This window comes from Schistocerca gregaria, chromosome 6 (assembly GCF_023897955.1).
Source record: "Schistocerca gregaria isolate iqSchGreg1 chromosome 6, iqSchGreg1.2, whole genome shotgun sequence".
Taxonomy (NCBI): domain Eukaryota; kingdom Metazoa; phylum Arthropoda; class Insecta; order Orthoptera; family Acrididae; genus Schistocerca; species Schistocerca gregaria.
Window position 1 is genome coordinate 503,026,504 of NC_064925.1, and position 16,207 is coordinate 503,042,710.

Here is a 16,207-nt window from a genome sequence, read left to right on the forward strand (position 1 = left end):
TTCGGCGGTATGTCCACCCGGCCTCCCGCATGCCCACTACACGCCCTCGCTCAAAGTCGGTCAACTACACATACGGTTCACGTCCACGCTGTCGCGGCATGCTACCAGTGTTAAAGACTGCGATGGAGCTCTGTATGCCACGGCAAACTGGCTGACACTGACGGCGGCGGTGCACAAATGCTGCGCAGCTAGCGCCATTCGACGGCCAACACCGCGGTTCCTGGTGTGTCCGCTGTGCCGTGCGTGTGATCATTGCTTGTACAGCCCTCTCGCAGTGTCCGGAACAAGTATGGTGAGTCTGACACACCGGTGTCAATGTATTCTTTTTTCCATTTCCAGCAGTGTACTTTCAGAAACGACTTCCTGACGCTCAAATCTATACTCGATGTTAACAAATTTCTCTTCTTCAGAAACGCTTTCCTTGCCATTGCCAGTCTGCATTTTATATCCTCTCTACTTCGACCATCATCAGTTATTTTGCTCCCCAAATAGCAAAACTCCTCTAATGCTTTAAGTGTCGCATTTCCTAATATAATTCCCTCAACATCACCCGATTTAATTTGACTACATCCCATTATCCTCGTTTTGCTTTTGTTCATGTTCATCTTATATCCTCCTTTCAAGACATTGTTCATTTCGTTCAACTACTCTTCAAGTCCTTTGCGGTCGCTGACAGAATTACAATGTCATCGGCGAACCTCAAAGTATTTATTTCTTCTCTATATATTTTAATACCTACTCCGAATTTTTCTTTTGTTTCCTTTACTGCTTGCTCAATATACAGATTGAATAACATCGGGGATAGGCTACAACCCTGTCTCACTCCCTTCGCAACCACTGCATCCCTTTCATACCCCTCGTCTCTTATAACTGCCATCTGTTTTCTGTACAAATTGTAAATAACCTTTCGCTCTATGTATTTTACCCATGTCACTTTCAGAATTTGAAAGGGAGTGCTCTAATCAACATTGTCAAAAGCCTTCTCTAAGACTGCAAATGCTAGAAACGTAGGTATGCCTTTCCTTAATCTATCTTCTAAGATAAGTCGTAGGGTCAATATTGCCTCACGTGTTCCAATATTTCTATGGAATCCAGACTGATCTTCCCCGAGGTCGGCTTCTACGAGTTTTTCCGTTCGTCTGTAAGGAATTCGTGGCAGTATTTTGCAGCCGTGGCTTATTAAACGGATAGTTCGGTAATTTTCACATCTGTCAACACCTGCTTTCTTTGGGACTGGAATTATTATAGTCTTCTTGAAGTCTGAGGGTATTTCGCTGTCTCATACATCTTGCTCAGCAGATGGTAGAGTTTTGTCAGGACTGGCTCTCCCAAGGCTATCAGTAGTTCTATTGGAATGTTGTCTACTCCCAGGGCCTTGTTTCGACTCAGGTCTATCAGTGCTTGTCAAACTCTTCAAAAATGGTTCAAATGGCTCTGAGCACTATGGGACTTATAAGCTATGGTCATCAGTTCCCTAGAACTTAGAACAACTTAAACCTAACTAACCTAAAGACAACACACAACACCCAGCCATCACGAGTCAGAGAAAATTCCGTGACCCCGCCGGGAATCGAACCTGAGAATCCGGGCGCGGGAAGCGAGAACGCTACCGCACGACCACGAGATACGGGCGTCAAACTCTTCACGCAGTGTCATATCTCCCATTTCATTTATATAACATTGTCCTCAAGAACATCGCCCTTGTTCCGAACCTCTATATACTGCTTCCTAATTAATACCAGTTAAATATTATACATGAAAATGTAGGATGTCGACAACGTTTGGGAAATATATAGCGATTTAACAAGCAGCGCGTGGCTTCCTTCTGCAAACAGGTCGGGGTCAAAGTGCCCAGTTGTCAACGTTGAATCAGAATTCGGTTCTGCCATCTGGCCAACTTTTTTATATGTACCCGTCGTGAATGGTGCCAACAGCTTTTCTGTGGTAGCTTCTCTTGTCATGCTGAGTACAACACTGGTTCCTATTGTTGTTGTCTTCAGTCCTGAGACTGGTTTGATGCAGCTCTCCATGCTACTCTATCCTGTGCAAACTTCTTCATCTCCCAATACGTACTGCAGCCTACATCCTACTGAATCTGCTTAGTCTATTCATTTCTTGGTCTCCCTCTACGTTTTTTACCCTCCACGCTGCCCTCCAATACTAAATTGGTGATCCCTTGATGCCTCAGAACATGTCCTACCAACCGATCCCTTCTTCTTGTCAAGTTGTGCCACAAACTCCTCTTCTCCTCAATCCTATTCAATACTTCCTCATTAGTTACGTGATCTACCCATCTAATCTTCATAATTCTTCTGTAGCACCCGATTTCAAAGGTTTCTATATCTATTATCTATAATATAAGAGAACTATTGTAGTACGACCTAACAAAAATTGTATCAAAATTGTAAACAAAAATCATTTATGTTTTTTTAAAGTCATTTGCTTAATAAGATTGAGAGATTACTATTAGTCTGAGGAGTAAGTAATTTTAGATCAATCAGACTTTTAGCAAAATTGTATCTTCTATGAAGTTCGTCTTTCAGATGTGTGACAGACTGACTAAACGAGTAATTAATTAAATCTTTGGCATGAACTGAAGTTGTAACAGTAAACTTTCTCGAATTACACATTCAAATGCAAGCGCCAAGCACAACAACAATCCTTCTGTCCTCTTTGGGAAAAATTAAAATTCACTAACACTTTAAATTTCTAGAACAATCAGATCTAAGTTAAGCTGTTGAAGAGAAAGGTTGTCTGTATGCATTTTATTATTCAAAGAAGTATCAGATACACGGGAAACCACCGCAGATAAAATCATTAAGACGGAACTGAATATCAGAGAATTAATGTCAAGACGATATGTGTTTGTGCATCAGTCTTGATGCAAAACACTTATGTTTTTTATTTATTTATCCCCTAACTAGTTTCAGCGACGATAACGCCATCTTCAGTGTTTTCTTCAATTCTAAAAGATGCAAACAATAGCATTCTTATAACATTTGTAAAATACTGTTACATTTGTGCCGTTTGGTTCCAAAATATATTCGTTTCTCCATAGTTTGCAAGGAAAACAAAACTCAGTAATTTCTGTGGTCTGTGAGTATTTAACAACAGACGCTAGACGACGGAATCTACTACGCTTAGCCTTATTGCAATTAGAATCTGATTTGAGAAAATAATTATTTATGTTCTGATCTGACACTGATTTTAATTTTCCCAAAAGGTACTAACACTACTGAAAATGTTTTAAAATATACAGGAAATGTGACAATTAGAGATTCCCCTAATTTAAGACAGCCCTGCTGAGAAGTATCAGAATTTAGTTCTCACAGCGCCTCAGGGGTAGAACAGCAACAATAAGACCATTATAGATACTGTCGAGAATCCTTGATTTTGAAAGTATTGAATTTCAGGTTTTTTAAGTATAAGCGCTTGCAGTCCTGAACTATCTGAAGTTGAGTAGGTCTTGCAGCAATGTTCAATATAATCCTATTCTTCAGGAAGTACTCTTTCGTTCGCTGTAATTAACTTTTTTTTTCAAACCGACCAGCGCAACCACAAGACAAGGTGTATAGCGGAAGGCGGTTTATTTCTAATATGCGATACCATGGGTATCCCAATACTCGACAGAATAGCATACTGCGGTAACTTCAGCTTGACACCTTAGTAGCTGGAGTCAGACTCATAGTTTTACTAAGTGGTTTAACAATTTTGTAAGCTTCGTGAAGTCATTTAGTGATGTTCCTGTTGTGCTGATACATGGTGGGCATCATATTACATTTGTGTCATAGACAAAGCAAGAGAAAACCGCGTCCACATCATCTGCTGATCAGCACATCCCACGCATAAATTGCAGCCTCTTGTATGGAATTCGTGTGACCGTTTAAAACACTTTTATAAAAGCCTGGAGAGTGAATTAGATAGGTAAAGCAGCAACGTCATTTCTCATTACGAGGTTATTTGGAGCGGCCTACTTGAGAGCAGTAACAATGGAAAATGCTATGAACGGCCTCTGGGAAACGGGAATCTGCCCCGGTAACAGGCATGTAATTAGAGACAATGACTTTGGAATACATCAGGAGTTTGACATATGAAATGTAAACAATGGAGTGAATGTGAGCCTATATGATGTAGCTCCCACCATCAGCAAGTCTCATCAACAACAACCGGTTCCAGTAAAGTCAGCACGTTCTGAATCCGTTAAGTAGCTAACATTGATTCCATGCAGCGAACGTGTAAAACAGTTCAAATACTTGAAAACTGTACCTGAACCGAAGTAGACAGAAGCGAAAGTTTTATGCTTGAAAAAGAAAAAGAGAAAAATACAGGAAACATAATGTTCAACCAGTTATTAGAGTCTGATGTAAATTTAATTAAGGGCAGTCCTTCAGACATGTAATCTGATGAAGAAAACATTGAATGATATTCTGCAGTGACCGTTTCTCTGAAGACTAACACAGAGAAATGGGCACAGTGCTTCGAACGCTGTCCTTGGGCTCTAAAACAATGTTATCTTGGAAAAGAGCTTTTTTTATACGCTTTCTGCACTTCTTTTGAGCAATAAACGCAATGTTCAAGAGGCAGTAAGGAAGAGAATATTATTATTTTTGGTTTTACCTATTCTTTTACTGGTCGCCACAAAGTGTCTTCTCTGACTGTCATACAAGACCGTCATTTACGTTCTGAGACAAACTGACTTGTTTATTCAAATTTATATGTATTAAGAGTTAATTGACGCGAATTAAATAAACAAACTTTAAAGTACTATGACTTCAGAAAATTCCCAGCTTTGTTCTAGGGGAACCAATTGTGTCAGAAATAGGATCCTCATTGAAGTTATCAAGGAAAGGCTAGAGAAGAGATGGTGAAGTCATACCTATTAGCGGACGGCGTCGTTTGTTGAGTGGCGCAGTATGAAAAAAAGTCTGATTAGTTAGTGGTCTATATTTTTGAGTATCTTCATACCTCACGGCGGCGGCGGCAGGGGAAGGAAATTTGTACGACCCATGATTTAATTCGTGCTAAATTTATTTGCAGGATTATGAAGGTGGAGATCAGGGAGGGAGTCCAATTGTGGAAGCCTTGTGCACCAAGTAAGGCTCCCCAGAGCACTAAGACTGGTTTTCTTGCATTCGAGCCTGTTCAAAGTCCATTCGAGAAATTATATGTTGATTTTGTAATCCCCGTTGCGCGAATTAGAACAGGATTTACGTATATTCTAGTTTGTGTGGATGTATTTTCCCAGTTTACATGCTATTTACGATGAAGTTGGCTACTGCCCAGCCAGAAGGTGTGGACATGCGGTTCTGGGCGCTTCAGTCTGGAACCGCGCGACTGCTATGGCCGCAGGTTCGAATCCTGCCTCGGGCATGGATGTGTGTGATGTCCTTTGGTTAGTCGGGTTTAAGTAGATGTAAGTCTAGCGGAGTGATGGCCTCATATGTTAAGTCCCATAGTGCTGAGAGCTATTTGAACCATTTTGTTACTGCCCAGTCGGCCATAGAAGGCCTAGAAAACACATTTAGTGTAGTCGTATTTTGACCGTGCTGGGTTATTGTCGCGGATAATGCGACGGACTCCATTTGTAAGGCATTTAAGATGTATTATGTGGGAATGGGAATGCAACATTGCATCACCATTCACAGTTATCTCAGTCTTTCCTCTGCAGACAGAGTGGATATGAATCTTAGGGCTGCTCTCATTTCTTATTGTAGTCATGATCAGTCAGCATAGGATAAGCCCAGCACTGACTGACGATGGCCTTCAATACAGCTAAGTATGAGGCACAAGGCCATCCCATCTGAATTGCTTTTGGTGTTTATTGTCAATTCCCCCATGTCCAAAATGTGGTTGAGAAATTGTCATTTACCTGACCGGGTCACTCCAGCGGAGTTAATTGACAACTGTGAATGTGCTGAAAATAACTATCTTACAACTCATGTACAGGAGGCTAAATGATACAATAAAAGTGGGTGGTCTGGTCATGCTGAAGGATTTTGGCGCCACTGGTAAAGCGGCCGATAACGTCACACCTAAATTATTCACTAGGTTCTTGGGGCGTTTAGAGATTATGAATTACTTAATTCCAGTTACCTTATTGGTGCGGGAACCCAATTCGGGTCAGCAAAAGGTTGTCCACCTTTCTCAAGTCAAGTTGATTCAGTAACAAACGGAGTAAGGTGCAAATAGAGCCTGGCAATGCGCCATAATTTAAGTTGTTTCTGTATCTTTTTGGTTGCTTTGCTTATGCCTGATTCAGAAATCTCTTAGGTATATTACTGTACAGTAATGAAAATGTGTCTAGGTATAGTTTCCGTTTCTAGATTTTTCTCTTTTAGTGTGCCTTTTTTGGGGAGGGAGGCAATTCTTTGGGGGCTTTACGTATACGCTGTTGTACGGAATTTTATAATACTCCGCATTATTAAATTAAAGGGGGATGCGAGGGAAAGTATGGTAGTAAGTTCCAGTTCCCGCACATTTTGATTCTGTCGCTCGGCCGATGATTAGAAGGGAATGCGTATCGCGCTACCATCTGGGAATGATCGATACGCTGAGACTACGTTGACGCGGTTGCTCAGTATAGTACGAGCAAATGGGTCTCGGCAACAGCTTGCAGGCAGAGAGCGGTTGTGGCCTGTGGGAAGACGCAGCCTTTTTGAAGCCGCTAGCCGATGCCTCTGGACGTTGGGGCTGGAAGGTCTCTGCCGAATTTTGTGTTGAAGAGCACAAGAGTCGACAATACGGACTTTGGCTGTCGTTCGAGAAATGTGACGAAAGATGTGTGTTCAGCAGCAGCGAATTATAGGGACTGTATTGTCTGCCACTCTGTTCTCTCTTCGTGTAAACTGTGATGGAACTGAAAGGATGTTGACTGAAGTTATATTCAACCTATGGGTACTGGTATGTCTTATCGTATCGTTCAAATGCCACTAAGCACTATGGGACTTAACATCTGAGGTCATCAGTCCCATAGACTTAAAACTACTTACACCTAACTAACCTAAGGATATCACACACATACATGCCCGAGGTAGGATTCGAACCTGCGACCGTAGCAGCAGCGCGGTTCCGGACTGAAGTGCCTAGAACCGCTCGATGACTGCAGCCGGTTTATCATATCACCCTACCTTGCAACCTGTAAATGGTAGTTTACTTTATCGTCACCCTTTGAAATATTCATGGGCCCCAAGAGCTAATTACGCATCATGGCTAGTCTGTGTTATATCTTCGAAGTGAGTTTCTCGTACGTCATTTGAATTTACTTAATACGTGCCTCCCTCGATCAAATTGTAACATGGCTTGTTATTGGATAGCATTGATCGGCTAAGAGCAGGTGGGTTATTTGGAAAACAAAGGGAATCCCTCGGGGTAGTTTTAGCAGAGTACTGTATGTTCGATTTAGTATATTGTTAGCTTAAGTCGGTTTACTTGATAAGATAATAATGTGCAAGGCATATCATCTTTGTGCATTACAAATTGCTTCCTGTAAAGCTGTGTATGATCATCGCAAATTGCTGTAAGACTTAATGTGATTATCGTCTGATATTAAAAAGAGTTCTTCTGAAGATTCCATCTAATGATAATCTACCTTGTCTTGTTAAGAGATGGATTAAGTTGGGCCACGCCCTAGGCAATGCTTTGAATCTGTTCTAATTGATTAATGTCTAGAGCACGTTTGGGATACATAGCCATATCAAGACTCATTCTTGTTCTAAAAGAAACTTAAGGTTTAGTAAATTTAGCTTTAGACATTTTTTAAAAATTTTCTGAAAAACACAAAACTAATGATTCTCAATAAATTACTATGTTGTCATTTGGTCAAGTATTGTGGTTTTAGGACCATTGTGTCCATAATAAGAAAAATTTAGCTTTAACACACACACAAAACCACCCTCTACACCACAAACCAAACACCCATACAACATTACTTTATCATTAACTGGTCCCACTAACATGCTAAGCTCTGATGCCTATCACATAATCAATGTATAAGGAAAGCATAAGTACCTTGAACGTAATTTCAGTATCAAAAATTACAGAACAGATATCTTTCTCAACTCTAGTTTTATAGACTTTGTAAATAGCACGTATTAATTTTGCAACATTGACAACATCTTAATTTTTTGAGAATGAACGTAACTGAAAAGTAAATATATATTTACTGTCACCAACGGGCAACTTTCGAAAATTCGGGTGTTGATCAGATAAAATCTCTGCTACATCGCAAATTCTTTAAACATAATCTTCAGTCACGCTCTTTGGTTTGTTCACATTCTTTAATGCACATCGGCATCGTTGCTTGTAATAAAGCTTATGTTGTGCTGTGATATAATTTGAAAACTTAAATTGTCTAAGTAGCTCCTGATACCTCGCCACAGACGGCACTGACTTATTTTTTTCTGTCTTTCGACAGCTACACTACCCCCAAAGTGCTATAAACAATTATTGAATGTGTATACCACCTGAAGATGAGGTGCTCGGGTATTCGAAACCGGTATTTTAAAAATTGACCCACCACAAAAGGTCACTGTTGCAGTTATTTCTCAGAATATTTTATTTTTAAGTCTGGATTATCATTTTTACACAGTGAAGTTAGATGAAGAAAGTGACTGATTCTAATTCGTTGACTTCTCTAAATTCTTCGCCTTTATAAATACTCATACAAATGTAATGCATGAATTTTCTTCCGTTTGCTGTACTAGACTTAGAGTTGAATAGCAGTCCTAGAGTGTTTCTCAAAACGCAGTCACTTATCAGCATGTTTGTTATTTTTGCCTAATATCAGTAGACTTTCGAATCCACAATTCCTTGAATATACTTACCTGGTAGGCTATGATTAGTCTAAGATTAGAGGTCAACGGCTTCAAATAATGTATGAGGTGATTTTAGAATTGTAAATATCAAACAAAAATTTTATTTTATGTTTGCTTATTATTATTCAGCAAAAAAGAGACCGATAAAATTCCTCTACATCAATATCGGTTCGCCAGTATTGACACCACACTACCTATCATGTGAAAATTCTCCTCCCACCATTCTGCTAGCGACTAGCGTAACTCACTTACAACCTTCATTTACAACTCTCCAGAACTCCCTACAACTGCCCACCTTCCCCTGAGGTGGCTTCTTTTATAATGATCGCTTGTAACGCATTCTTGTGGCTTGGACCAAGTCCTACGTGAGAATAACACAGTGTCTTACGAATCAAATCATCTTTTATACAGTTTCCAATGACACTGAAAACCAATATTCAGCATGATTCACGAGATGAAAATAGAAATGGGCAACTATTACGCATTACCTACACTACTACTTCTTCCTTCTTTTTTCCCCCCAAGCCAAAGTAATTGGTAAATCCACGAAACCTTTGTAGCGATGCCATCGTTAATTAATATTAATTAAAATATCGTTTATCGATTAAACAAATTCCCTGTATCGAGATATTCAGTTTCCATGTGAGACGGCATCAGAGCAGTAAGTTACGTACTTACCTTTTCCTGTGTTTTATCGTAATTTAGTTCTTAATTTTCGTGCATGTTTTCGTATTTAAGACATGTAGTCTTGCGTTTTAGCAGTTGTAAAGTGCAGCTTCCGGCAGTATTTAGTGCAGAACTCAGATTCCCTGATGGAAAGAAAGGCAGATTTCATATTTCTAGATTTCCGAAAATCGTTTAAAACTGTGCCCTACTGCAAACTGCTAAAGAAAGTGCGAATATAAGGAATATGTTCCTAGTTACATGAGTGGCTGCAAGACTTCTTAAGTAATAGAGGCCAGCAGGTTGTCTTCTAAGGCGAGTGTTCTTCATAGGCAAAAGTATTATCAGTAGTGCCGCAGGGAAGTGTGATGCACCACTCTTGTTCTATATATGTTTTAAATGAGCTGACAGCAGGGTGAGTAGCAATCTGCGGCTGTTTGTTGATGACAGTGTGGTGTACGAGAAAGTGTCATCGCTGAGTGTCTAGGAGGATAAAAGATTTAGACCAAATTTGTAGTTTGCGTGATGAATGGTAGCTAACGCTAGAAGTACGTTAATGCAGATGGGTAAGAAAAACACACCCGTAACGTTCGAATATAGCAATGGTAGTGCTCTGCTTTACACAGTCACGTCGATTAAATATGTAGGCGTAAAGCTTCAAATCAGTACGAAATGGAACGAGCATATGAGAACTGCAGTAGGGAAGGCGAATGGTCGATTTCGGTTTATAGGGAGAATTCTAGGGAAGTGTAGTTCATCTGTTACGGAGACCGCGTATAGGACGCTAGTGCAACACATTTTTGAGTACTGTTTGAGTGTTTGGGATCCTCATCAGGTCGCATTAAAGAAAGACATAGCAGCAATTTAGAGACGGGGTACTAGACTACTGACCATTAAAATTGTTACAGACGCGAAATTTAACCGGCAGGAAGAAGATTCTGTGATATACAAATGATTAGCTTCTCAGAGCATTCACACAAGGTTAGCGACACCTCCAACGTACTGACATGAGAAAAGTTTCCAACCGATATCTCATACACAAACAGCAGTTGACCGGCGTTGCCTGGTGAAACGTTGATGTGATGCCTATTCTAAGGAGGAGAAATGCGTACCATCACGTTTCCGACTTTGAGAAAGGTCGGATCGTAGCCTATCTGGATTGCTGTTTATCGTATCTCGACATTGCTGCTCGCGTTGGTCGAGATCCAGTGACTGTTAGCAGAATATGGTATCGGTGGGTTCAGGAGGGTAATACGGAAGGCATTGCTGGATCCCAACGGTCTCGTATCACTGGCAGTCGAGATGGCAGGCATCTTATCCGCATGGCTGTTACGGATCGTGCAGCCACGACTCGATCCCAAAGTCAACAGATGGGGGCATTTGCAAGACAACAATCATCTGCGCGAACAGTTGAACGACGTTTACAGCAGCATGGACTATCAGCTCGGAGAGCGTGGCTGCGGTTACCCTTGACGCTACATCCCAGACAGGAGTGCCTGCGATGGTGTACTCAAGGACGAACCTGGGTGCACGAATGGCAAAATGTCATTTTTTCGGATGAATGCAGGTTCTGTTTACAGCATCGTGATGGTCGCATCTGTGTTTGTCGACATAGCGGTGAACTCAAATAGGAAGTGTGTATACGTCATCGGCATACTGGCGTATCACCCGGCGTGATGGTATGGGGTGCCATTGGTTAGACGTCTCGGTCACCTCTTTGTTCGCATTGACGGCACTTTGAACAGTGAGCGTTACATTTCAAATGTGGTACGACCCGTGACTCTACCCTTCATTCGATCCCTGCGAAACACTACGTTTCAGCAGGATAATGCACGACCGCACGCTGCAGGTCCTGTACGGGGCTTTCTGGATTCAGAAAATGTTCGACTGTTGCCCTGGCCAGCACATTCTGCAGATCTCTCACCAATTGAAAAAGTCTGGTCAATGATGGCCGAGCAACTGGCTCGTCACAATCCGCCAGTCACTACTCTCGATGAACTGTGGTATCGTGTTGAAACAGCATGGGCAGCTGTACCTGTACACGCCATCCAAACTCTGTTTGTCTCAATGCCCAGGCGAATCAAGGCCGTTATTACGGCCAGAGGTGATGGTTCTGGGTTCTGGTTTCTCCGGATGTATGCACCTAAATTGCGTCAAAATGTAATCATATGTCAGTTCTAGTATAATATATTGGCCCGATGAGTACCCGTTTATCATCTGCATTTCTTCTTGGTGTAGCAATTTTAATGGACAGTAGTGTATATTTGTTACCAGTACGTTCGATCAACATGCAGGAGCTGATTCGTATATCCAAGTGAATATCCCTCGGGGGGGAGGGGGTGGGGGTTGTTTATAGAACTGGCTTTATAAGCCGACAACAGAACGATTCTACGGCTGCCAACCCACATTTCGCGTAAGTACCAAGAAGACATAAAGCAGGCATATAGACAGTCGTTTCTCCCTCGTTCTATTTGCGAGTGAAATGGGAAAAGGAATGACTAGTGGTGGTACAAGGTACCCTCCGCTACGCGCCATATGGAGGCTTGCGGATTACGTAAGTAGATGTAGGTGTTACGACATTATAGTTCAACTGTAATGCTGTTATTGCTGCTGAATGATTTTCTAAGAAAGTATCGAATGATAAGTTAAGCAGTTCCCTCATATCAAGTTCTGCGGTATTGGTTCAAGGAATTTATCCGCAACAAGATCCTATTATGTCACTGCATATGAATGTTAGTAATAATGGGGATAATTTCTAAAAGCGAAACCTAATACTGAAACCTGAATAAAACAAATAAAGTCGATTCACTGGAAAGAAACATAATTTCAATCAATTTTATGTAATAACATAGAGTGTGTGTTATGTTACACCAGAAACAACTTTCATTACGCAGAAAATTAGGTTTTGATGAACAGAGGGGCTACCACATGAAACAGTAAATTAGGTATAGATCCAGTGCTCACAACTGACTTTCGATTTACAATAAGAGCGGAGACTTCAATACAACAACATCACAGCAGAGAAACGACATCTTGAACTACATCGTACGTAACAAAGCCTGAAAGATTAATTTCAAAGTAGAAACATAATTCTAGCTACGCTTCTACTACAAGTTGCTAAAATATTTTGACCGCGAAGAATTAAAACGAAAACTCAGAGAGAAACGTTGCATTACCTAGGAGGATTATTCACATCAACAATTTGTGGATGAGCCAAACCTGCATATACTGAAGAATATGACGACCAGCTTAGAATACAAGGTTACACCAGACTTCATGCGCACAGTAAAACATCTGAGAAATTGCAGAGCAAAAGCCAGCGAAAGGTGTGGCGTGGTGTGAGAGATCCAGCTAACCCAAGAGAGCGTTAAGCACCGCGGCGAAGCTAATTAACCTGATCGCCGGACAAAGGAATAAAAAGTCAGTCGAGAGTAGTTTTAATTTCGGTATGCATTACGCTCCTCTGGCGTGCCCTCGGTAATGAGATACTTGAACCCCTGTCAAGGAGACGTGCAAAATTAAACGCTGTTTTGTAGACACTTGGTCCCCTAGACTCAAGCGCTCCAAAAATGTGAGGAAAATAAAAATGCGAAACTGTAACAAGCGTGGGATAATACGAGGCCGAAGGGCTCCACAACGGAGACCACGGAGGCATCCCATGAGTATGCACTACAATTATCCACCCACTTCGTATCAAAATTCTAGTTTACGTACAGATCACATTTTGGAAGAACCGTGGGTGTGGCTTTGATAGAGAGTAATATTTGGTACCACCATTCATGAATATGCAGAAAGGACTTTACGGGTAATCATTTTATGGACGTGAGAATCTTCTGTTGGCGTTTTCCGTGTTCGTGACTATTTTTTTTTTTTAATTTCTGCCTCCTAAAAACCACAACTTTGTTATTTTTTCATCTTTACCCCAATATTCTTAAACTTCTTCAATTGACCTAACTTTGTTTCTCACTGTAGAGGATTTTTTTTTTTTTTTTTTTTTTTTTTTGAAGTCGTTGTGAAGAGGAGAAGCGTAGAGCATAAGACACAAAGAGCTTCAACCATGGAAACTTGGTAACTTGCCTTTTCTTTATATGCGCCTCTCTGTGCCCCATCTCGTATCTATTAAATTTAAAATATGGCTAAATCACGTTAAATCATCTACGATTTTTAAATTAAAAGAGATAATTCTGTTTTTTGTACTTATAGTCAGGGCATTTTAATGAATTCAGTATCTAGACTGGCAATATTGCAAGCGGCCTAATCCAGTAAACGTTACGAAACCATTTCATTTTTTGTCGTTTGCTTGGATGATACAAACGACGACGACGTTGGCGCAGGGTTCGTGGAGTTCTACCGGGGAAAGACACGCGAGGGCTGTACACGGAAGCGTCTAAGGAAACAGGTATTTCTTGAGTCTTTGCACAGGACTACACCCATCAGCCGAGATGACGGACTCGTTCAAAGAAAATATGCGAGAAGGAAAGGGGAAAGGCTCAGAGAAAAGAATAATTTAAAACAAATTTAGTAACAGTATTGAACCCGTGATTTATTTTCAAAGAACATTCTTAAGAATTTCTTTTATTTACTAGCGATTCATCAAGACCATTAACACATTTAATCACACTATGTAAGCATGGACGTAGCTTCCAGGGAGTAAGTGATTAAATCATAACCAAATTCCTTTTAACAATTGGGAATTTTATTCACTTTAATAGTCCCTAAAAGGATTTTTATTTTAAATGTGTGTGAAATCTTATGGGACTTAACTGCTGAGGACATCAGTCCCTAAGCTTACACACTACTTCACCTAAATTATCCTAAGGACAAACACACACCCCCATGCCCGAGGGAGGACTCGAACCTCCGCTGGGACCAGCCGCACAGTCCATGACTGCAGCGCCTGAGACCGCTCGGCTAATCCCGCGCCTTTTTTTTTTTTTTTTGTTTTTGAAAGAAACAGATTTAAAATTATAATCAGGAAGCAAGTTACAATTTATTCAGAGGCAGAAAGTAACAAGTTTTGACTGTATGAGCTTTCGGGCAGAGAACCTTCCCGCTCCCTTTTGACACGGCCGTAGCTACGACCGCTCACAACAGCCTCTGAAAGACTACACTGGTGCAAATCTGCAGCACACCAGATAACTTTAAACTAAGAGTTTTAACAATTTATAGAAGCACACAAACTATGCACCCCCCGTAGGAGGGATGGAAATGGTACAAAACACTAACAATTAAAATATTAACCTTACCACCGAGCGTGCAACTTTATTTTAACTTCTAAGAAAAGTCTTACGGTGAAAGGGTGGCAACTTTATATACTAAAATGATCATTTAAAAAAATCCCATGAAATTCCATCTCATATAAAATTCTAGAAGGTTGGCCAAACAATAGTTAAGATGCTCTACAATACACAGACACCGCCATCAAGATTATAGGCAATAATATCAGAGTTTCCAAAGATCAAAACATATTTCAGGTATTAGGCCGTTGCACTCCAAGCAATAAATTCGTTAACACACCAAATCTGCCAAACATAACAAAGGCAGTCACTAACGTATGGTACACTGATAGGGAGATTACCGAACAACCCGAACCGCAGGTTGCTCTAATCTGCCCTTACTCCACAAGGGAAAAACGGAAAATACAAGTTATAAGCAACAACCTTCCCGCGGGTAGGCAAACGGAGAAGAATGGTGTTACAACCCTAAAGCAAAACGGCTGGTGACCTCACCAAGAAAACAAGTAGAATTTAACAAGAGTAAATCAAACAACATATCACGTATCACTTAACTTGTAATAACCTGCGATTTCTCGAGAAGATCTGGCGCAGCACCCCCAAACTGCTCTCCCGAACCGTCCGCTGCCAGTCGCTTCAACGGACGCAGGAAGGCGCGCCGATCTCCCGTCTCACGGCGTCGCAGCTCACGCCGGCCAGGCTGATGTCGTGGGTTGACTCCTGTTGCTCTCGTGTCGACCGTGAAGTCACTACCCCTCGCTATACGCCGCGGCCCACTGGACTCACGTGGCGACCTCACATGCGCCGACGCTCAAGACGGACAAGTCATCTTGTGCCTCAGTCGCGACCAACCAACCGATAGATCCAACCGCCAATGACTCCCTGCCGCCGTTGGATAAGCAGCTCCCGCAGCAAGTCTTATACTCCTAGCTCACTCATTTGTTACATAGTTTAATTCTTAATTTCTTTGCGTGTTTTAGGTACTTGCATTGTTTAATTCATAAATTTCGTGCGTATATTAGTATTTGAGAGTTGTAGAATCGCGTTTTAGTACCTGAATAGTGTAAATTCGCGTAGTCGTTTGTCTTCTGGTTTTGTTTTGAACGGCCAGTGTCGGTTGGTGACAGTCAGTGTGCTCCCTGCCGCCGTTGGATAAGCAGCTGCAGCAGCAAGTCGTATACTCGTAGCTCACTCATTTGTTACATAGTTTAATTCTCAATTTCTTTGCGTGTTTTAGGTACTTGCATTGTTTAATTCATAAATTTCGGACGTATTTTAGTGTTTGAGAGTTGTGGGCTTACTGGTAGTTGGGAGCTCCAACTTCAATCACGTATTGGGGCCCCTTAGGGATATGGCAGCAAGACAGGGGAAGAAAACCAATGTGCACTCCGTGTGCATACCAGGGGGGAGTCATTCCAGATGTGGAAAGGGTCCTTCCGGATGTCATGAAGGGTACAGGGTGCTCCCATCTGCAGGTGGTCGTTCATGTCGGCACCA